The 23,774-nt window shown below is 35.4% G+C and overlaps 1 protein-coding gene across 6 annotated transcripts in view; it reads right to left on the bottom strand.

Moving 5' to 3' along the window:
* TAB2 (TGF-beta activated kinase 1 (MAP3K7) binding protein 2) overlaps positions 1-23,774 on the bottom strand; it is an 85,766-nt gene that overhangs the window by 50,110 nt on the left and 11,882 nt on the right. For 4 of the 6 annotated variants that reach the window (XM_067010995.1, XM_067010994.1, XM_059083461.2 and 1 more), the window contains exon 2: positions 9,805-9,953. The exons of the other annotated variants lie outside the window; for them this stretch is intronic. The gene's annotated coding sequence lies outside the window, so the exon portion shown is untranslated. The remainder of the gene's footprint in view (positions 1-9,804; positions 9,954-23,774) is intronic. 6 annotated transcript variants of the gene reach the window in all.

Below are 23,774 nucleotides of genomic sequence, written 5' to 3'. Positions count from 1 at the left end.
AGAATCTTCAAAAGAAATTACAGTGTATTTAAAATGAGTGGTTAAAACAGTGAAACAATATTAAATTGAATCAACTCTCTAAAATAATATTGTTTTTTGTTAAGTTATGTGCCAGTCTTTCAAATCTAACACTACAAAACTGTTGAGAAGTTGGCTATTAATCTTGTTATAGTTATGGGGAATGAATTTTATATTAGATGGTCAAGAATAATCTCAAAACTGTACAGAAACTTCTATCTCAGCAGATTTATTACATATAAATCTATTTCACGATTCTCCAAACAATTATAGATATCCTTAGAGAATACTCAATATTTTTAATTGCATAATATAGTTGAATAAAGAACCAGAAATCTCATTATACAATACTTATCCATAAATCTAGAGATTTCATAAGAAATATGAACTGCAAAAATATATGAATGTGATCATCTACTTAACATTTTGATTTATGAAATAACACGTTTTCTAATGTATTATTGTTATATATTATACTTGCATATGTACTATATAGTATACATATTTTGCTTACTCAATAAACATTTGTTGAGTGCCTACTACTCACCCTATATGATAATGGGTGTTGAAAATATTAAAATTAATAAAAGCACAGTTGCCTCCAATCAATAAATTTACATTTTAGTAGGGGAAGACAATACATAAATAAGTAAATATAATAAATGAATTGTAACTGAGCTGGGCTGCAGTATACAGGGGAAACAAAGAAGGGACCCATCAATTCTGAGGGAAGTGGAGGATTTAAGGAAACGATTAATTAAAGAAGGCAATACCGAGACAGCGGGAGCAAGAACTACAATCCTGCAGCCTGTGGAACAAAAACCACATTCACAGAAAGATGGACAAGATGAAAAGGCAGAGGGCTATGTACCAGATGAAGGAACAAGATAAAACCCCAGAAAAACAACTAAATGAAGTGGAGATAGGCAACCTTCCAGAAAAAGAATTCAGAATAATGATAGTGAAGATGATCCAGGACCTCAGAAAAAGAATGGAGGCAAAGATTGAGAAGATGCAATAAATGTTTAACAAAGACCTAGAAGAATTAAAGAACAAACACCTAGAAGAATTAAAGAACAAACAAACAGAGATGAATAATAAAATAACTGAAATGAAAAATACACTAGAAGGAATCAAAAGCAGAATAACTGAGGCAGAAGAACGGGTAAGTGACCTGGAAGACAGAATGGTGGAATTCACTGCCATGGAACAGGATAAAGAAAAAAGAATGAAAAGAAATGAAGACAGCCTAAGAGACCTCTGGGACAACATTAAACACAACAACATTCACATTATAGGGGTCCCAGAAAGAGAAGAGAGAGAGAAAGGATCCGAGAAAATATTTGAAGAGATTGTAGTCGAAAAATTCCCTAACATGGGAAAGGAAATAGCCACCCAAGCCCAGGAAGCACAGAGACTCCCATGCAAGATAAACCCAAGGAGAAACATGCTGAGACATAGAGCAATCAAACTGACAAAAATTAAAGACAAAGAAAAATTATTGAAAGCAACAAGGGAAAAACAACAAATAACATACAAGGGAACTCCCATAAGGTTAACAGCTGATTCCTCAACAGAAACTCCACAAGCACAAGGGAGTGGCAGGATATATTTAAAGTGATGAAAGGGAAGAACCTACAGCCAAGATTACTCTACCCGGCAAGGATCTCATTCAGATTCAACAGAGAAATCAAAAGTTTTACAGACAAGCAAAAGCTAAGAGAATTCAGCACCACCAAACCAGCTCTACAACAAATGCTAAAGGAACTTCTCTAAGTGGGAAACACAAGAGAAGTAAAGGACTTACAAAAACAAACCCATAACAATTAAGAAAATGGTAATAGGAACATACATATCAATAATTACCTTAAGCGTGAATGGATTAAATTCTCCAACCAAAAGACACAGGCTTGCTGAATGGATACAAAAACAAGACCCATATATATTCTGTCTACAAGAGAACCACTTCAGACCTAGGGACATATACAGACTGAAAGTGAGAGGATGGAAAAAGATATTCCATGCAAATGGAAATCAAAAGAAAGCTGGAGTAGCAATACTCATATCAAATAAAATACACTTTAAAATAAAGAATGTTACAAGCGACAAGGAAGGACAATACATAATGATCAAGGGATCAATCCAAAAAGAAGATATAACAATTATAAATATATATGCACCCAACATAGGAGCACCTCAATACATAAGGCAAATGCTAACAGCTATGAATGAGGAAATCGACAGTAACACAATAATAGTGGGGGACTTTAACAACTCATTTACACCAATGGACAGATCATCCAAACAGAAAATTAATAAGGAAACACAAGCTTTCAGTGACACAGTAGACTAGCTAGACTTAATTGACATTTATAGGACATTCCATCCAAAACCAGCAGATTACACTTTTTTCTTAAGTGCACAAGGAACATTCTCCAGGATAGATCATGTCTTGTGTCACAGATCAAACCTCAGTAAATTTAAGAAAGCTGAAATCATATCAAGCATCTTTTCTGACCACAACGCTATGAGATTAGAAATCAATCACAGGGGAAAAAAAATGTAAAAAACATAAATACACGGAGGCTAAACAATATGTTATTAAATAACCAAGAAATCACTGAAGAAATCAAAGAGGAAATCAAAAAATATCTAGAGACAAATGACAACGAAAACAGGATAATCCAAAACCTATGGGATGAAGCAAAAGCAGTTCTAAGAGGGAAGTTTATAGCAATACAAGCCTACTCAAGAAACAAGAAAAATCTAAAATAAATAACCTAAACTTACACCTAAAGGAACTAGAGCAAAAAGAACAAACAAAACCCAAAGTTAGCAGAAGGAAAGAAATCATAAAGATCAGAGCAGAAATAAATGAAATAGAAACAAAGAAAATAATAGCAAAGATCAATAAAACTAAAAGCTGGTTCTTTGTGAAGATAAACAAAATTGATAAACCATTAGCCAGACTCATCAAGAAAAAGAAGGAGAGGACTCAAATCAATAGAATTAGAAATGAAACAGGACAAGTAACAACTGACAGTGCAGAAACACAAAGGATCATGAGAGATTACTACAAGCAACTCTATGCCAATAAAATGGACAACCTGGAAGAAATGGACAAATTCTTAGAAAAGCACAACCTTCCAAGACTGAACCAGGAAGAAACAGAAAATATAAACAGACCAATCACAGGCACTGAAATTGAGACTGTGATTAAAAATCTTCCAATAAACAAAAGCCCAGGACCAGATGGCTTCACAGGTGAATTCAAATCAAACATTTAGAGAAGAGCTAACACCCATCCTTCTCAAACTCTTCCAAAATAGAGCAGAGGGAGGAACACTCCCAAACTCATTCTATGAGGCCACCATCACCCTGATACTAAAACCAGACAAAGATACTACAAAAAAAGAAGATTACAGACCAGTATCACTGATGAATACAGATGCAAAAATCCTCAACAAAATACTAGCGAACAGAATCCAACAACACATTAAAAGGATCATACACCATGATCAAGTGGGATTTATGCCAGGGATGCAAGCGTTCTTCAATACATGCAAATCAATCAATGTGATATACCATACTAACAAAGTGAAGAATAAAAACCATATAATCAACTCAATAGATGCAGAAAAAGCTTTCGACAAAATTCAACACCCACTTATGACAAAAACTCTCCAGAAAGTGGGCATAGAGGGAAGCTACCTCAACATAGTAAAGGCCATATATAACAAACCCACCGCAAACATCATTCTCAATGGTGAAAAACTGAAAGCAATTCCTCTAAGATCAGGAACAAGACAAGGATGTCCACTCTTGCCACTATTATTCAACATGGTTTTGGAAGTCCTAGTCACGGCAATCAGAGAAGGAAAAGAATAAAAAGGAATACAAATTGGAAAAGAAGAAGTAAAACTGTTACTGTTTGCAGATGACATGATACTATACACAGAGAATCCTAAATATGCCACCAGAAAACTACAAGAGCTAAACAATGAATTTGGTAAAGTAGCAGGATACAAAATTAATGCACAGAAGTCTCTTGCATTCCTATACACAAATGATGAAAAATCTGAAAGAGAAATTAAGGAAACACTCCCATTTACCATTGCAACAAAAATAAAATACCTAGGAATAAACCTACCTAAGGAGACAAAAGACCTGTATGCAGAAAACTGTAAGACACTGCTGAAAGAAATTAAAAATGATACAAACAGATGGAGAGATATACCATGTTCATGCACTGGAAGAATCAACAATGTGAAAATGACTATACCACCCAAAGCAATCTACAGATTCAATGCAATCCCTATGAAATTACCAATGGCATTTTTTACGGAACTAGAACAAAAAAATCTTAAAATTTGTATGGAAACACAAAAGACCCTGAATAGCCAAAGCAGTCTTGAGGGAAAAAAATGAAGCTGGAGGAATCTGACTCCCTGACTTCAGACTATACTACAAAGCTACAGTAATCAAGACAATATGGTAGTGGAACAAAAACAGAAATACAGATCAATGGAACAGGACAGAAAGCCCAGAGATAAACCCAGGCACCTATGGTCAACTAATCTATGACAAAGGAGGCAACGATATACAATGGAGAAAAGACAGTCTCTTCAATAAGTGGTGCTGGGAAAACTGGACAGCTACATGTAAAAGAACGAAATTAGAACACTCCCTAACACCATACACAAAAATAAACTCAAAATGGTTTAAAGACCTAAATGTAAGACTGGACACTATAAAACTTTTAGAGGAAAATATAGGAAGAACACTCTTTGACATAAATCACAGCAAGATCTTTTTTGATCCACCTCACAGAGTAATGGAAATAAAAATGCAAATAAACAAATGGGACCTATTGATACTTAAAAGGTTTTGCACAGCCAAGGAAACCATAAACAAGACGAAAAGACAACCCTCAGAATGTGAGAAAATATTTGCAAGTGAATCAACAGACAAAGGATTAATCTCCAAAATATATAAACAGCTCATGCAGCTCAGTATTAAAAAAAACAAACAATCAAAAAATGGGCAGAAGACCTAAATAGGCATTTCTCCAAAGAAGACATACAGACGGCCAAGAATCACATGAAAAGGTGCTCAACATCACTAATTATTAGAGAAATGCAAATCAAAACTACAATGAGGTATCACCTCATACCAGTTAGAATGGGCATCATCAGAAAATCTAGAAACAACAAATGCTGGAGAGGGTGTGGAGAAAAAGGAACCCTCTTGCACTGTTGGTGGGCATGAAAATTGATACAGCCACTATGGAGAACGGTATGGAGGTTCCTTACAAAACTAAAAATAGAACTACCATATGACCCAGCAATCTCACTACTGGGCATATACCCAGAGAAAACCATAATTCAGAACGATACATGCACCTCAATGTTCACTGTAGCACTATTTACAATAGTCAGGAAATGGAAGAAACCTAAATGCCTATCGACAGACGACTGCATAAAGAAGATGTGGTATATATATACAATGATGTATTACTCAGGCATAAAAAGGAACGAAACTGTGTCATTTGTAGAGACGTGGATGGACCTAGAGACTGTCATACAGAGTGAAGTAAGTCAGAAAAAGAAAAACAAATATTGCATACTAATGCATATATGTGGAACCTAGAAAAATGGTACAGATGAACTGGTTTGCAGGGCAGAAATAGAGACACAGATGTAGAGAACAAACGTATGGACACCAAGGAGGAAAAGTGGTGGGGAGAGGGGTGGTGATGGGATGAACTGGGAGATTGGGATTGACATATATACACTTATATGTATAAAATGGATAACTAATAAGAACCTGCTGTATAAAAAAATAAATAAAATTCAATAAAAAAGAATGATGACATGGAAAACAAAATGATCACAAGATTATAATTTAAAAAAATAAAATAAAGAAGGCAACACCTAAGCCGGGTCTTGGAAGATAAAAATGTGTTCGCTAGATGGTCAGGCAAGAGGGAAAGAATATTTCAAACGTAAGTAGTTGTCTGGAAAAAGACTTTAAATGCATGGCAAGTTTGGGAAACCACAAGTAGCTGGTTAATGTTGAAGTGCAGGGAGGGAGACTAACAGGGAGAAAGTGTGATAAAGGATGAGGCTGAAGAAGTAGGGTAGGCACAGGCATGTGATAGATGATCTTAATTGCTTTCCTCTGCACCATATGTGCTGAATCCCACAAGTCAGCAAAAACGACATGCCTCTCACTTTCCAGATTCATATAATTTATCTCTGAAGTTCTAAGTCCTGCCTGGTTCTGTGACATTCCACCAAGTCCCAGAGGTGGGCATGCATTCATTCAGCAACATTCACTCTGTGCCATTTAGCAGTGTATAAGCTGCAGTGGAGATCAGGAGGAAGTTCCTAAAACTTAGGAATTAAGGAGAGGCAGGAGAAACTGCACAAAGAATGTAGTGCTTGAACTTAGCCATTACAGATGAATCATAAAAGTCTTGCAGGATATCACTGACTACTGTTTGTGTTGCAGGAAAGACCATGAAAGAATAAATTTGAAGAATTATAGCTGTAGTGTAGGAGGGAAGTGAGATAAGGCTAAAAAGGTGGAAAGTTTTCAGTGAAAAATGTACAGATTCTAGACAATGTAAAAGATCTAAGAAAATTCTACTGGCCTGGAACTTTCTCATAAATATGATCTACTTTTTGGTTCACCTTGATATCTGGGATCCATTCCACAAACACTGCCCACTATAAGCCTGGTAATGTGCTCTAAACATGCAAAGATGAATAAAATATAGTCCCTGCTCCTGAGATTATAAATTAGTAGAATTCAGATTTATATTGGACTTCTTATAGCATATATTTGTTACCTTACTTCATTCTCCCCACATGTGAAGCAGAGAGGACAACTGGTATGCCATTTTTTTTTCATTTTAACTGAACGGAATCATGGAAAGACGTATTAAGAGATATATCTACAGTTCCAACTAAGTCAGTAGCAGAGCAGTATTCTAGGCCAGCAGTTCTCAACTGTGGTGTCACTATCAGTGCTAGCCCAATCAGTTGCAAATGAAATTTGTTGCTGATCGTTAAGTACCAGAGCTCTATCTATAACAATATAAAGTATCTAACCTATGGACAAACTCATGTGTTTAAAGAGGAGCATATAAGGATGTCACTTCAGTGTATATTACTAAAAGAACAACCTGAATGACCATCGAGGAATGAATAAATAAATTACTGTATAGCAATACTAAGGAACATCATACAACTTTTTTTTAAAGTGGAGTAAGATATCCAAGTAATTATATGCAAAGACCTATAAGACATTACTGAATGAAAAAAGATGCAAAACCATGTATAATGATACCCTTTGTGTTAAAAAAAAAAAGGATACAAAAAAATTTTTAAACATTATTTTTATATGAACGCACAGGAAATGCTCTGAAAGGATACACACTAATGAGAGCCGGCTGGGGAAAGGGACACATGGATGGAAGATGGACCAAGGAGATTTAGTCATCTCTGTTACGTTTTAATTTTTTATAAGAGTATATATTCATGTATTACTTGTATAATTAAGCATAAACAATTGAGCTTAAAGCAGAATATTTTCCCTATAAAGTTATTTCCTACATATTTCCCCATAACACTACTTGTATTCTGATATGTGGGTAGGAGAGTAAGAGCAGAATAGAAAGAATTACTTGAAAGTACCTGAACTGAGCCAACTTAATGTACTTTCAAATAACTCAAAGCCTATGTTATCAATGCTGAAACTGTTACCGATACAGTTAGCAACTGAAACAACGCTCAATCATCAGGAGTCTTGACAGACGAGATTTAAACGTCCATACATAAAGGTGGACAAGAGCACTCTCCTCTGAACCTATAGCATAATCACTCTGGTTTAGCACTCACTACAGGTTGGGCTCTGTGCTGAACGCTGTTAACCTATATTATTTCAATTACTTCTTACAACATTCCTGTAAGGATTAAATGAGAAACTGCAGGTAAAACTCTTCACACATAATGCCCAATCTCATAACAATAAGTGTTGTCCTTTACAGGTGTTACTACTGCCTAATCTCTAACCTTACCAAGTTTCAGCCCTCACTGTAAGGCAGTCAGCTTTTCAAAAGCCTCACTGACTTAAGTGTGCCAATGCTAAGAAATCTGCAATGGATTCTCATTACCTACTGAACTAAATCCAAACTCTTTCATCAGACATTTGAAAGCATGTGTGACGCAGCTCCATCACCCATCATATTCTTCTGTACCCTACTATTCTGTAGGCACATTGGAGTGCTCACAATTTTTAGAATATATTATATACTTTGACTTCCATAACTTAGGAATACTCTTGTCACTCTCGCTAAAGAGTTCTATCTACTCTTCAAGGTTCTGTAGAAATATGACCTTCTCTACAAAGTTGATTCTCTCTGGCACTCTCAAGTACCTTGTTTGCACCTCTATTATGATACTTTTTTTGTATTACTTGTTTGTAAGCTGACTGAAAGCAAGTTTTATTTATTTTTACATCCCTACTGTGCCTAGCACAGTGTTTTATACACAATTTGCATTTAATAATGTAGAAAACTTTCACCATTACTCATTGCCCCAGTGATAACCAGTACAACTTGAAATTCAGAAGCAATTCTCTCTAATTTCCCCTTCAATTCACCTACCAGTGGTAATGACCCTATAGTATCTCTGGTAGTAACTCTTTCCAGTCCTAATTCAACACTCAGTGAGATATAATTTTTCTATACCAAACAAATGAAGTGGCACATAATCAGTGACCTAATGTTGACAAGATTGGCTGACATTAAATTCATTATGCATTAACACTGGAGGAAGGAATACAAAGCATAAGCTAGAATATTAGAATCATCTTTCAAAATCACAATTGGGATATAAAATTCCTCTGTTCAATTTTGGGTAATCTCTAACCTAACGGAATTGAACTTTAAAATCAAAGGATGTGTAAGGTCATCTACCCATTTAGTAAATAAAGTCACCTTTTATGGATTAATTATTTCTAAATCTATACAAATTGGTAAAAGCAGTAAATGTCCTTAAAAGCTAACTGCCCTCTAACCATTCGTAAGTGGTTTTTTCTTGGTTAAAATCTAAGGTAGCAAGAAACCTTAGTTTTTAGTTTCGTTGTTAAATTTCATGACATTCCAACTACTAATGACTTTGGTTTCTTTTGAGCAATCAAGTAAAAACATAGCAAATACTAGTTACATACTTACATTTAAAATATAATTAAATTCTTCAGGCGAAAGTATTACATAATACGCTACTTGATTCTACCCAGGAATCTTACTTCTTCCAATTTTTGAAAACCATATTAATTCTTTATGTGAAGGCATTTGTAGTATAGAATAGTTGAGGATCTCAGGACAGAGAACTGGTTTCATTTAATTCTCTAAACTACTTGTACCATATGTGAACCTCTTAAAGGAAGACAGTTTTGTTGTTATTGTTTACTTTTCAATGAAGACCAGAGTACTTTTTGGAGATTTACAGGGCTTAACTCAACAGCATGTCAAATTTATTTCTCTTAAATTGTTTTTGCATTAGTTTGCTACTACTAGCAAACAAGTTAAATTAGAAATATTCAGGCAAAGGTACATTAAAGTCAATACTAGCTGCATGTTATCTAGGTGTTAGGGATGTTACCAAACTTTAAAGCAAGATGACCACAAGTTTTGAAAGTAAAGTTTTGGTTATTATAGATTTCATAGTAAGGCAGTTACATGGCTAAGCTTGGCTGGTACCATGGACTTTAGCATACCTGGAAATAGAAAAATTCAAATGGTAGCTGTTCTTGATTGGCCCATTGCCATTTTTGCAGCTTACAATTTTTTAATTAAGTAACTGCAGTGAGCTCATCTCTACTGGATACTTCTTTTCCAGGGCAGGTCCAGGAACTGGGTCTGGAGCCTTGAAAGCAGAAGAGAAACTAGAGTAAACTAGAGGTAGGCAGGACAAGAAACGTGACCAGATAACATTGAGATCTAATAGCAGTGAGGTAGTCCCCAATGTCTCTCACATGAAATATTCTTAAGTGGAAAAGAATCTCTTAAATTACAAATTACAAGTTACCAGAAGATGTTATTTGCATTAGTTCAGTCATTGTCTTAATCTACACAACTCCAGTCTGAACTCCCAATTCTAGAAACTAAAACAGTAGCCTTTATGAAATCTCTATTGGCTTTTAGCAATAGACTGTCCAATATGGGACCACAGAGTATAAAAGAACTAGAAAAACAACAATAAATTCATTTTCATTGGTAAAAGTGGAATTGTAAAGTCCTAATTTTCAGGTCACTTTTCTCTTTTGCTATCTTATTTCCAATCATCTTCTAATTGTTCCCCTAAATTCCTACAACCAATTCTCAGAGGTTTCTTAAGAAATGCTTTAGATATATCCAAGCAATGAACTGAATTTCAAGTTCCAATTTTTAAAAATACTTCGTAATTCTTAAAGAGGGAGGCAAAGAACAGCTCATAAGATGTGGTTCTTAAACCACACTGGAAATTCTTTTTTCCATTACCAAAACAGATTCAATGATTTTTTTGTTTTTTGGTTAGGTCCACATTATTTAAACACACACACACACACACACACACGCACACACACACGCACACGCACAACTTGCAACTACAAAGGTTACAGAAATGGTAGGCTATTAAAAATGTTAGACTGTTGTACTAATTAGATTACTAGGACCTGGAAATGATGTCCTTATGTTTGGTGAGCTGATACCCTTAGGAGTCTCTCTAAGAAACTAATCAATCCCATAGCAGTCAAAATAAACTGAACCCTCTGCTGCTGTCAAATGATGGCAGATTGTGAGAATTGTAAAAGGACAAAAAAGTAGTGAAGACAAGGATTCAAAGAACTTAACTCCCTGCATTTCTAGTATCTAGAAATACAACAAAGCAAAATAAAATGAAAGTAGTTTTTAAGAAAAATGTCAATTTTCCACCTTTTGTGATGGCATGTTGCAGGTGAAAATATTCAGATAGAGAAAGATCTAGGTTCAAATCTAGTGCCAGTATAAACTAAAACTCTGCAGAAGTTTCTGGTCTATTAAATGGGATACCACCCCCCACCTCACTGGACTGCCATGAGAATTAGCACCTAATGACCTGGCACACAGTAGGTATTCAATACTTTTTTCTGCATAATGGAACGTTATTTTTTTGTTCTAAACATATGAGTATACTTAAGCTTTCATTTTCATAAATGCTAAAGCAACAGCTGTGTAACAAGCTTTAGGTTTAAATAACTCAACTGTGTCACATCCTAAGAGATATGACTGATTTATCAACACTGATTTCAGAACAAAGCAAATGTAAGAACGCTCAGTTCTGAGAATTGATGATAAATAAAAATATAACAATTTACATTTAAGATATAAAGAGAATTAGTGGTAAACAAGTAAGTAGACATGTAATTCTTCCTCCTCCAAGTAAAGGAGAAAATACTTTTGTCAACAGGTTAAAAGGTTATAGATCTGGGATACAGTGCCTTTTAAAAAACAAAAGGAGGGGCTTCCCTGGTGGTGCAGTGGTTGAGAATCCGCCTGCCGATGCAGGGGACACGGGTTCGTGCCCCGGTCCAGGAAGATCCCACATGCCGCGGAGCGTCTGGGCGCGTGAGCCATGGTTGATGAGCCTGCGAGTTTGGAGCCTATGCTCCGCAACGGGAGAGGCCACAACAGTGAGAGGCCCGCATACCACACACACACACAAAAATAAAATAAAAAAAATAAAATAAAAAACAAAAGGAATCAATATATGATCTAACTAGGTCTTTAAGTCAGGAAACCCTTTAAGGGCAAAGAAAAGCCTTACATTTGAGTAATAATTTTCCTCTTACTGATAGAACAGTGGGTTCCACACAAAATTATTATTTACCAAATATGGTTCAAAGATCAGATTACACCTTCCCTGGCATTACCAAGTAATAGAGCATAATCGCAGGCCACAAGGAATTTTAAAAAGAAAAAGAAAAAAAAATTTCCTTAAAGTTACTCGAAATGTATTCACTGCTACACCTTTATTTCAAATAGTTTTTAAAAGTTAACATGGAAAGAGTCTTACTCAAAAGAGATTGCCATTTACTTAGAGATGATAAGATTAAACTAAATTTTGCCAGAAGGCAAAAAAAAAAAAAGAAAAAGAAAAAAACCAGTATTTAAAAATGAGGATTCCTATTCATTAACCCATATGGATAGACTTTCAGTTTAAAAACATCAAGAAAAACACTTTTATAGACAAACCATTAATTTTTGTTTTTATTTTATAACTACTATCATATTGAAATCTCATTACTCAAATAATGTTTCAGTTGATTCTTTTGGATTTTCCAGATATAAAATGTCATCTACAAATAAATGTGCCTCCTCCCTTTCAATAATTACACCTCCTATTTTGTTTTTCGGTCTAATTATATTGGCCAGCATTCCTAAGACAATGTTATGTAACAGTAATGCTGGCCAGACCTTTTTTGATTCATGACTTTTAAAAAGGAATTTAGTATTTCACTAAATACTAAAATAGGAATTCTAGTAGTTACCATTTCTAGTAACAAAATGCTGGCTTCCAGTCTGAGATATAGAAAATCTTGGCTATGTTCATTCGTTCTTATTTCACTAAGCATTCTTATTAGAAATAAATGTTGATTTCCCTTTTTTTGACATCCCTCAAGATATTCATAGCTCCTGTAACCTACTAATATGACTTAATTTGAGTTATCATTACATTCCTAGAGTGACTATTACTCAGTTATAGTATTATTCTGTTAATGTAATGCTAGAGTCCATTTGAAAGTTTTATTAAACATTTTTTGCACCAACTTTTGTGCAATCTTTTATGTTCATATTTTATGTTACGTGGCTTTGTAAAAAGAACCAGGAAGCTTACCTTTTCTTCTCTATGTTCTGAAATACACAGCTAATTATCTGGTGCTTTTTGCAGGAAAGAGTCTCATATCAGTTAAGACCAGCATTTTCATTTGTGGCTCCAGATCCTATCCCTTTCTTTCACATTTCCACAACACCCTTTCTTTTCAATCCCTCACTTCAACCTACGAACCTGTTTAAGTCTTAACCATCTTAAACACACATCCATGAACACATTTGTACCACAAAAACTTTCCTTACCAGTTAAGTCTTGTTCAGCAAGACTTATTCACAAAGCTATTTATTAAAACTGCTACTCTATTCAAGGCACTGAGCATGAACTGCAGTTCCTGCCCTCTATTCCTAATCTAGTAAGGAACACAACCATGCATACAAAAAACTGCAATAGCAATGCAAAGAATAAACAAGCTATGCTAGGACATCTCTCTCTTCCATCTGTGCCTTGCCAAACCTCTCTACTGAGTAGTTATGCTATGGTCTCAAATTTGTTTTAATCTGCCTTCAAGTTTCGTCCCTTGATAAGTTTTATTCAAATCACCAAATCCAATAACCTCTTCAGGAGCCTTATCCACCATTTTGCAAAAACTTTGTGGCTTGTTTCATATTTTTTAAAATAAATCCAATTAGATCTTCAAATGTACTGTTAAATTTTGTTTTTTAAAAGGAAGTTCACAGAATATTTTGTTCTTTAAAAATTTATTTATTTATGGCTGTGTTGGGTCTTCATTGCTGCACGCCGGCTTTCTCTAGCTGCAGTGAGCTGGGGCTACTCTTCATTGTGGTGTGTGGGCTTCCCATTGCGGTGGTTTCTCTTGTTGTGGAGCATGGGCTCTAGGCGCACGGGCTTCAGTAGCTGTAGCACACGAGCTCAGTAGTTTTGGCTCGTGGGCTCTAGAGCACAGGCTCAGTAGTTGAGGCGCAGGGGCTTAGCTGCTCCGTGGCATGTGGGATCTTCCTGGACCAGGGATCGAACCCGTGGTCCTGTGCACTGGCAGGTGGATTCTTAACCACTGTGCCACCAGAGAAGTTCCCATAGAATATTTTAAGTTTTACTATATCACCATATCATTTGATGCTCATGAAAAACCACCCAGTAAGGCTAGGTAATTATTACTCTCATTTGCAAGGTTCAGAAAAATACACCAATTTACTGAATATCAAAACTCCAATAAGCAGCAGAGTTAGGGCCAAAGATGTATTTGTGGCTTTCTAACTCCAGGTCCAGGGTTCCCTCCTCTATATTTTACTAACTTGATTGATTAATTACTAACTTGAATACTTACTGATCATTATCTTCTTTAAAACTTTTCTGGTCAACACTGAATATTCTTCTAGCATCCTAGGTTCCTTATTTTGGTACTTCTTAATGTTTGTCAAAAGGATGCATAAGTAAAAACTATGACATTTATTCTCTCACTTCTTGCTCTAGCATCTCATCTATAGTTACAGCATCATCTAGGGAGAAGCTCCTTTAAATTGTAGTTTAAGCTTTCTGTTCTGCTTGATGAAATGTAAGCATTCAGAATCATAGAATTTGATGTTGAAAGGATCTTAGAGATTATTTACTCCAACATCTTTATTTAACAGAAGGAAAATATAAAGTTCAACTCACACAAGTCAGTAGCAGAATTTGAATAAAAGTTTAAGACAAAATTTGCCTTTTTAAACTTATGAATCATAAAACAAATACATATATATACAGTAAATAGAAAGCAACTAAAATTTCAAGAGTAATTACTGGCCCCTGTTTCATTTTTGTTAAAGATACTGGTCCATATTTCTAATATGACAATACTAATGTATGAGTCCATTTATCAAAGTAATTTAAAAAAAAATCATGGAATGGCAATAAAGTTAAAACCTACTCAATTCTATATATTTGTGCATTAATTATCTATCTTCCAGATTTTTAGAGTGAACTGGGAACCAAAATCACACCACTACGTAGCCTAATGCGTCCCACCTAGGCTGATAATCATGACCTAGTCTACAAGGCAGGAACAGATACCACTAGACTGTTTGCTGAACACCGCTTAGAACAGTGCCTGTTACATGTGTTAAGCACTGAAAACGTGTCAGCTACCACCGCTTCTCCACCAATTACTACTTCGGAATATATTCATATGATTATAAATATGGCCTTATTAATGATTCAGCCATACAGACAAGCATCCTGTTAGAGGACCAGTACCTTCTCACGCTTCTCCTTTTGGTCTATTGTCCAAGTTTTGTTCTAGTGAGCAGGGCCACAACCCTTAGTTATCTAGGAATACCTTTCCAACAACTCCCAAGCTAGAAGTACTTTACTATCTCAACATCAGAGTCTATAGGCTCTGAAAATTAACAGCTCATTTTAAAAGGAAATTTTCTACTCCAACACTTTTTTTTTTTTTTTGCGATATGTGGGCCTCTCACTGTTGTGGCCTCTCCCGTTGCGGAGCACAGGCTCTGGACGCGCAGGCTCAGAGGCCACGGCTCACGGGCCCAGCCGCTCCGCGGCATGTGGGATCTTTCCGAACCGGGGCACGAACCCGTGTCCCCTGCATCAGCAGGCGGACTCCCAACCACTGCGCCAACAGGGAAGCCCCAACACTTCTAAACTTTTAAGCTCATTTACCCATGATACAGAATGCATGAGAAATAAAAGGGAATCTCATGTGAAGCAGGAAGATTTTTTTTCCTCTTAACTGTGCTTCAGTTTAAACTTAAACTCTTCCCCAAACTAGCTTCCCCACTTCAACTTCCCATTTTTATCAGAAATAGCAATTTTCTTCTTAGCCTGAAAACTGAAATTACCTTAACTTTTCTCTTGCCTTCCTTTACCTTTCTCAACTGCTTCAAATTTCATCCATTTAATAACTAACATTCCTCAAAACACAACTCCTGAGACTCTCCTCCCTGGATATTACAGTCAGTACAGTTCACAATCACTTCCACAGTTCTGAAATCTAAAAAGTTCTGAAAAGATTTTTTATGAAGCTTCATGTCAAAACTCATCTGGAAGTGGCAAAAATCTGCTTTGAACTAACGTGAAGCTACTAATAGGCTTTATTTAGCCACTTACTGTAAACATTTCCATTTTTCACTGCAGAGATACTAGTGATTCTACTGGGTGATGCCTCAAACCTTGCTGGGCATGTTACATAGTATACAATATATACATGTTACCTTTCTAAAATTCAAAAAATTATGAATTCCAAAACATAGCTGGCCCCAGGGTTTCAGAAAATGTATCATGGACCTGTACAATATTGTTCCAAGAATCCTAAATTAGGCACCCTATTCTTAACTTTCTTTTTGATACTTTCCCTTACACCACTCCATGCATTTCAGCCTCCATATTTACCACCAAGTTCTATAGGTTCTTCTTTCCAAATACCACTATTGCCAATTCTACTCCACTTCTACTGCTACCACACTATCCCAATCATCCAATTTCTGAATGACCAGACCCATAGTTTACCTCCCTGCCAGTAAGTTATTCCCATCTGACCCATCAAGCAGATTAAGAAAGGCTCCTATGTAACCACTTAAAATATTTCACTTCTTTGCACAAGAACTTAATAAACTGGAACAGATACATAATAAGAGGGTAAAGATTGTGATTGTGGGATTATAGATGAATTTGTTACCTTTTAAACCTTATCTATAACTGTAAGCTAAGAAGAGGTTCTCATTTTTTTCAAACTTAATGAAGTTTTAAAAATTTCTAAATTGACTTTTATTCTGTAATTAAAACAACACAAACAAATGAAAAATATACTAGGCCGCTCCCCTATTTATCACTTCAACTAAAATTCCTCAGTGTGGTTTTCAAGGCCTTCTCCAGTTTGGTTCCACTAGGACTGGTATCATGGACACCACCCCCCCGGCCAACCCCGGCTTTTCAGTAAAAGCCAGTTTTACCGAAACATAGCTAATTATTTTTTAAAAGAATGATTTTTAATGAGTAAAATAAATGATCACAAAGAAAATCAATTATACTGAAAAGCACAGTAATCAAGTGTTCTTTAGAACCCATATTTATGATATATTTATATATTTGCTTCTTTATTAACACTCAACACAATAAAATCCAGCAGCGGTCTAATAACAACTATAATTCTGAAGCAGTATTCTACATAAACTATACTCAGAGACAGCCACAACAGTAAAGTAATATGAAAATATCTGTTCTTTTTTCTATTAGTAATAAAATCACAGGTACTGCTAATACTACTGTGCTTTACTGTTTAAAATCATAATGGAAGGAAATATTAAATTTCAATTACATGTTATTCGTTAGTAAAAATATACAGATTTTTTTTTTTTTCAGGGACTCCTTTAAATTCTCTCCTCAGACCCTCTTCAGGGTTATGGAGTCTAGAGTTAAACTCTATTAAATCCACCTACTTTTATTTCCAACTAGTCCCCACGGTCAGAGAACTTCAGTCAGGCTTTGTCTGAACATGTTCAACCCTGCTTTCATTCCTGACTATGTTACTGCTCTAGCTTAGGATATCATTTCTCCACCTGAATGCTTATCAAAATCTTAACCAAAAGCAATTCATGTTCCATCTCCTTTTTGAATTCTTTTTCTACTGCTTCAGCCCACATGGATCTCTCTATTCCTAGAACTCCTAATGTACCTGTGGGTCAATGCTTCATGACCCAACATGTAATTATTTTCTTATAGTTCCACTTCCGTGTCTCTTCATCCAAGGTGTAAGATCCCTGGGGACATGGGTGACATGCTTGTATACACACTGCCCACATATAATATAGGCACATAGAATGTATTCAATAAAGAAACTATTCTCAATAAACCAAGTATCAGAAGACAATTTCTTTGGGAAGTTTAAGTACCAGAAAATACATCAAGAGTACTGAAAATACCACTAAGCAGCAAAACAGACTCATAAATTAAGCTTAATATTAATAATTCACCTTAATCAGAACCTAGTCATATTATATTAAAAACTCAGAAACTTATTTACTAGGAAGTAATGAATTCCAAATAATAAATCAGGAACGGAGTGCTAAAGTAGGCATAAAACAATGATTCATTCAAAAAATAATTGCTAAGCATCTACTACATGCCAGGCACAATTCCAGATTCCACTGATTCAATGGTAAAAAAATGAAAAACCAAAAACCCCCAAACCCCCCTAAAACAATGAAAAACAAAAACAACTCACACAAGAATTTACTGTTAGGCCTTGGACTAGAACCTGGGGCTCCTGATTCTCATTCTGAAGCTCTGGAACAAAAAGTTGTTTCTGTCTTTCAGAATAGGTAAAGCTGGGGTGGGGAAATGTTCTCAGAAGGCAGTAAATCATATAAAACATTATAAAGAAAAAGATTTGGAGCTATTAAAAAAATATATAATCTACATAGTATATAAATAGAACATTAAAATCTCTATACATAAAATCTATAAAGAAATAGATTTGCGGATAGGTTTCAATTGTCTACGTAGAACATTTACTGCCTAATGATACTAGATGAACGAGGTATTACTCTACTCATTGATTAATATTTTAATCACAAACACTTCATGAAGTTTTATTCTTCTTCAAAGAGCTCTGCCAAGTTGCCTCATTTACTTTACATAAAAATATAAAAACTTAAATACCAATATCACAGAAGTGGGGTGGGTGATAGCAGTCATGGTGGTAAATATTATTCTAAGTAATCTTTTTCATCAGAGGGAAGAGCCCAAAAGAGGATAATGTGAATGCGGGTAGGAAACAAGGAACTGCTCTCTACACATTTCAATCTCTAGTGCTGTTTATGACCAAATAGAAATTACTTTTCTTAAAGGGAAGTTCTCAGACTAATAGCAATGGAATTCAGAGACTGAGTGAGTGAGGGAGGGGGAAGGATCAGTGGGTGGGACTGGAACAAATAAACTAATAGTCTGACAGTGCCATGCTAGTAACCTTAAGTCATCTTGTCCAAAACTCAACCCACTGCCTCCCACATGATAATATAGCTATATGTTAATTACTAATAATAGAGCACTGATTTTGATGTTAGAAATCTCAGGGTCTTCGATTCTTTTCCTCACCATATACAATCACTGGCAAAGTTCTACTGATTACTCCCACAAATGTTTCTTGCATTAATCCCCTTTTCTAGTCCCACAACCTCCATGTTCAGGTATCTTTTACCTGGATAATCGAAGTAACACAATAATCGAAGTAACACAATAATCTCTTATCTGATGGCTTATTCCTCTCTTAGGCCTTTCTAAGCTATATTTCACAGTGGTAACAAGCTTTCTAGCTCCTAAACATAGCTGGATCATGTCACATTCCTCCCCAAGAGAGGTAAAAGGTTTTGTAGAATTAGACTGTACTGAGTTTTGGTAGAAGGTGATGACATTGACCTAGGGAATAATGGAAAAGAGGTTGGGCAGGAAGAGAGGAGACTTAAAGACCAAGAACTTACAACAAAGGAGTCAGAAAAGTTAGATAAAATGCAGGAAAGAATGGGATCGAGAAAACCAAATGAAAAGAGGAATAACAATAAAGTTTTAAGTTTATTATTTTTATAATAATTTTGTAACAATGAATAGCTAACATTTATTAAGCATTTATATATGTGCTAAGCACTGGGCCAAATGATTTATAATGCATTCACTCATTTAATACTCTCAATAATCATGAGAGGTAGGTACCTCTGTATCAGACTCAGCTGACTACACATTGTTCTCTCCCAGAGAAAATAAGGATTATTTTATATAGCGCCCCACCCTCCCCGGCCCCGGCCTTAGTCCCCACAATGCCTAAAAGACAGCACCAAACAATTTACATTCTTACTATATGCTGGTGTCAACAATACCAGAGGAAAGCCATTTCTCCTATGAATTTCATTAATATGTCATTGACTAGCACAATATATACATGTATATACAGCTATATACATACATACACGTACGTAAACATACACATACAAACACACTAGGGATCTGGAAATAAAATACTATGGCTTTCAAAAATAACTCTTCTCTTGGGGCTTAAATCTGAATCGGAACAGTAAAGGCTCAGGGTATTTTTGTCTTGTAAAGCTCAAAGGAGGAAAGGTAAATGAAAATGTTTTTAACTGATGAGAAAAGAGGCTTATACCCCTACCATCTACCTGGAAATAAGGAGGACCTAGTCCTCCTAAAGGCAGATGAAAGTTACTTTCTTTTAAAATGTGTATAGGAAATTTCCTATGAGATATTACTATGGACTAAACTCTAAGCCCAGCCTACTATTTGCCATGTGTGCTCCATTCTGTACAAGAAGTCTGGGCCAACTTTAGATGATTTTGCATAAATCCACTACCACTAGGAAAAAAGAACAAATAACAAATGGCAAAATGCGTGCTTCACTGACCTTGGGTTAGTAATGTTGCTATGTTTGGGTGCATTCTTCAGGAGTGTAATATTTGTTCGAAAGCATCAGGGTACTACTCAGAAAAGACATTTGACCATAACCTATACTCTGGAATCTCAAAAACTCACTTATTTTTTTAAAAGCAAGCAAATCTTCTAGCTTTAAACTTTAGTAGTATGTGTGTTCACTCATTCATTCACAAATATTTACATAGAGCTTAAATGTCAAGGCATCGTACTAATGCTGTAAAAACTTACTTGGCAGGAGAAACTGAAAAATAAACAGAATATTATAATAAAATACGGTAAATCCTGTGATAGGGGAAAAAAGTGCTGAGATATTTAAATTATAAATAAGAAAAAGCATTAATCAGTTACAACAGAAAATATCATGCCACTTAAAAAAGTATTTTCCAGAATACCTTAATATGAAGAAAACATACCTGAATGGAACTCAGAAGATCTTTTTACCAAGTCTGTAAACTGAGGCTTACCCTTTCCCTTTACCAATTTAATTCTGGCTTTAAGTCAGAAATCTAAGTCTCTCCTTGCTAGCTATTTTGCATACCTGTTTTAAATTTTTGTTTTTGACCTGTCGCTTTGGCTATCTGTTTTACCTACAAAAGAAATGTTGCCACAGAAAGCCTTTCAGTCACTTAATAATAGTGTCAAACCCTTTTCACAATATGCATAAAGCTACTTCATTTACAAAGATTTAGGACAAAGTTCTGAAAATTAGTAAAGCACATGTGTCTATACTACTATTATAGCCATCTACTTATCAAATAAGCATGATTAAATACACATTACAATAAATATATATCCCCAAATTTGTCTCCCAATCACATAATTTCTGGTGCACTCAATGTGAGATAAACAACAGTGTTGATAAACAGAACCAATCAAAATTTTCACAAAGTGCTTCACGTGCTAGGAGAATCTTGCTTTTTGCTAGTAAGCCTTAAACAATGGTACAGTAAAAAGAAAAAGGTTACAGGTATAATAACTATCACTGTAATTTCTCATACATCAACTCAACTGATGACTCTCTAATTTCAATTTCTTGCTTGAATTCCATCTGCATATCAAATTACCTACTTGATAGGTCCAGTTAAGTGTCTAGTAGGCCTTTCAAAGTTAACACATCCAAAAAAAAAAAAAAAAAAAAAAAAAAAAAAACAAACTCTTGATTGCCCAGCCCAAACTTGTTACTTCACTGTCTTCTCCAACTCAGCCAACGACTCCATACTTCCAACTGCTTGGGCCAAAAATCTTGGAGTCATCCTTGACTTCTCTTTTATGCCTCAGATCCAATTCATCAGTGATTCCTGCCCACCCAGGGTCTGTAATATATCCAAAATCTGACCTCTTCACACTCCTGTTGTTATTCTGGTCTAAGCCACCATCAGCTCTCATTTGGATAACTGCAATAATTTCCAATATGGCTTCCCTGTTGACATCTTTGCCCTGCTCTTATAGTTTATTCCACAAAGAGCTGCCAGAGTGAATCTTTAACAAGGAAAGTTACCTTCAGTTAACAGTTTAAAGAAGAAAAACCATATGGTCATATCAAGTGATTCTTAAACTAGGAAGAGACGGGCACCTACAAAAACCCTACAGTTAACATGTACTTAATGGTGACAGACTTCATGCTTTCCCTTAGGATCAGGAATAAGACTAGCTTGTCTGATGTCACCACGCCTACTGAACACAGTATTGCAAGTACTAACCAGAGCAGTAAGGCAAGAAGAGGAAATAAAAGGCATCCAGATTGGAAAGGAAGAAATAAAACTCTCTATTCATAGACACATTAGAAAACCCACAGTCTCCACAAAAAAACTACTAGAATTTATTAGTTTAGCAAGGTCTCAGGATAAAGGGTGAACTCACAGAAATTAACCATATTGCTATAAACTAGCAATAAACAACTGGAAACAAAAATTTAAAACACAGTATCATTTACAACTGCTCCAAAAAAATGTATCTAGTTATAAATCTAGCAAAACATGTATAGAATTTGTGTGCTGGAAGCTACAAAATGCAGATGAAAGAAATCAGGCAACCTAACTATAAGGAGAGATAAACTGTGTTTATGGCTTGAAAGACATAACAAAATAAAAATGTCAATTTTCCCCAAATTGATCTAAGGGTTTAATGCAATTCCTACCAAAATCCCAGCATGGTTTTTTTTATAGATTCTAAATTTTCCATGGAAAGGAAATGCAATAGTTAAAACAATTCTGAAAAAGAAGAATTAAGTTAGGGAAATTTTACTACCTGGTTTGAAGACTTACCATACAGCTACAGTTATCAAGACAGTGTGGCAGTAGTACAGAGATAAACACAAAGATCAGTGGATCAGAATAGAGAATCTAGAAATAGACACTCACAAGCACAGCCATCTGACTTTTGACAAAGGTGCAAAAGCAATTCAATGGAGGAAGGATAATTTTTTTTAAACAAGTGGTGTTGGAACAGCCGAACAATCCACAGACAAAAAGTGAACTTCAATCTAAACTTCACACCTTTATGTGAAGATTATGTAAAAATGGATTATAGATCTACATATGCAAGATGTAAAGCTTTTTAGAAAACTTTTAGAAGAAAACAGGAGAAAATCTTTGGAACCTAAGGTTAATAAGCAAAGAGCTCTTATTAGACTTGACAACAAAAGGCACAATTCATAAAAGAAAAAAGATAAATTAGACTTCATAAAATTTTTTTTCTCCGCAAAAGCCCCCATTAAGAGGATGAAAAGATAAGCCACAGATCAGGAGAAGATATTTGCAAATCACATACTTGACAAAGGGCTTGTGTCCAGAATATATAAAGAACTCACTAAACTCAACAACACGAAAACAAACAATCCCATCAGAACATAAGCATAAGACTTGAACAGACACTTCACCACGGAGGATATACACACAGCAAACAAGCACATGAAAATACATTCAACATCATTAGCCATTAGGGAAATGCAAACTAAAGCTACAAAGAGATGTCACTACATATCTATTAGAATGGCTGAAATAAAAAAATATACTGACAATACCAAATGCTGACGAGGATGCAGAGAAGTTAGATCTCTCATATACTGCTGATGGGAATGTAAAATGGTTCAGCCACTCTGAAAAAGTGGCAGTTTCTTATAGAGTTAAACACACATTTATCATACAACCCAGCCACTGTATTCCTGGGGATTTATCCTAGAGAGATGAAAAAGTATTTTCACATAAAAACCTGTGGAAAACTGTTCACGGCAGCTTTAGTTTTAGAGCCCCAAACTGGAAACACAAAAGTCCTTCAATCAATGGCTGAACAAATTGTGGTACATCCATACAATGGTACACTTCTTAGCATTAAAATGCAATGAAATACTGATACACGAAACAACTTGGATGGATCTCAAGGGCATAATGCTGAGTGAAAAAAAGCCAATCTCAAAATACATAACACAACGCATGATTC

The sequence above is a fragment of the Kogia breviceps genome, chromosome 13, assembly GCF_026419965.1.
Source record: "Kogia breviceps isolate mKogBre1 chromosome 13, mKogBre1 haplotype 1, whole genome shotgun sequence".
NCBI lineage: Eukaryota > Metazoa > Chordata > Mammalia > Artiodactyla > Physeteridae > Kogia > Kogia breviceps.
The sequence above is the reverse complement of the archived record's forward strand: the minus strand, read 5'-3'. Positions and strand labels throughout refer to the sequence as shown.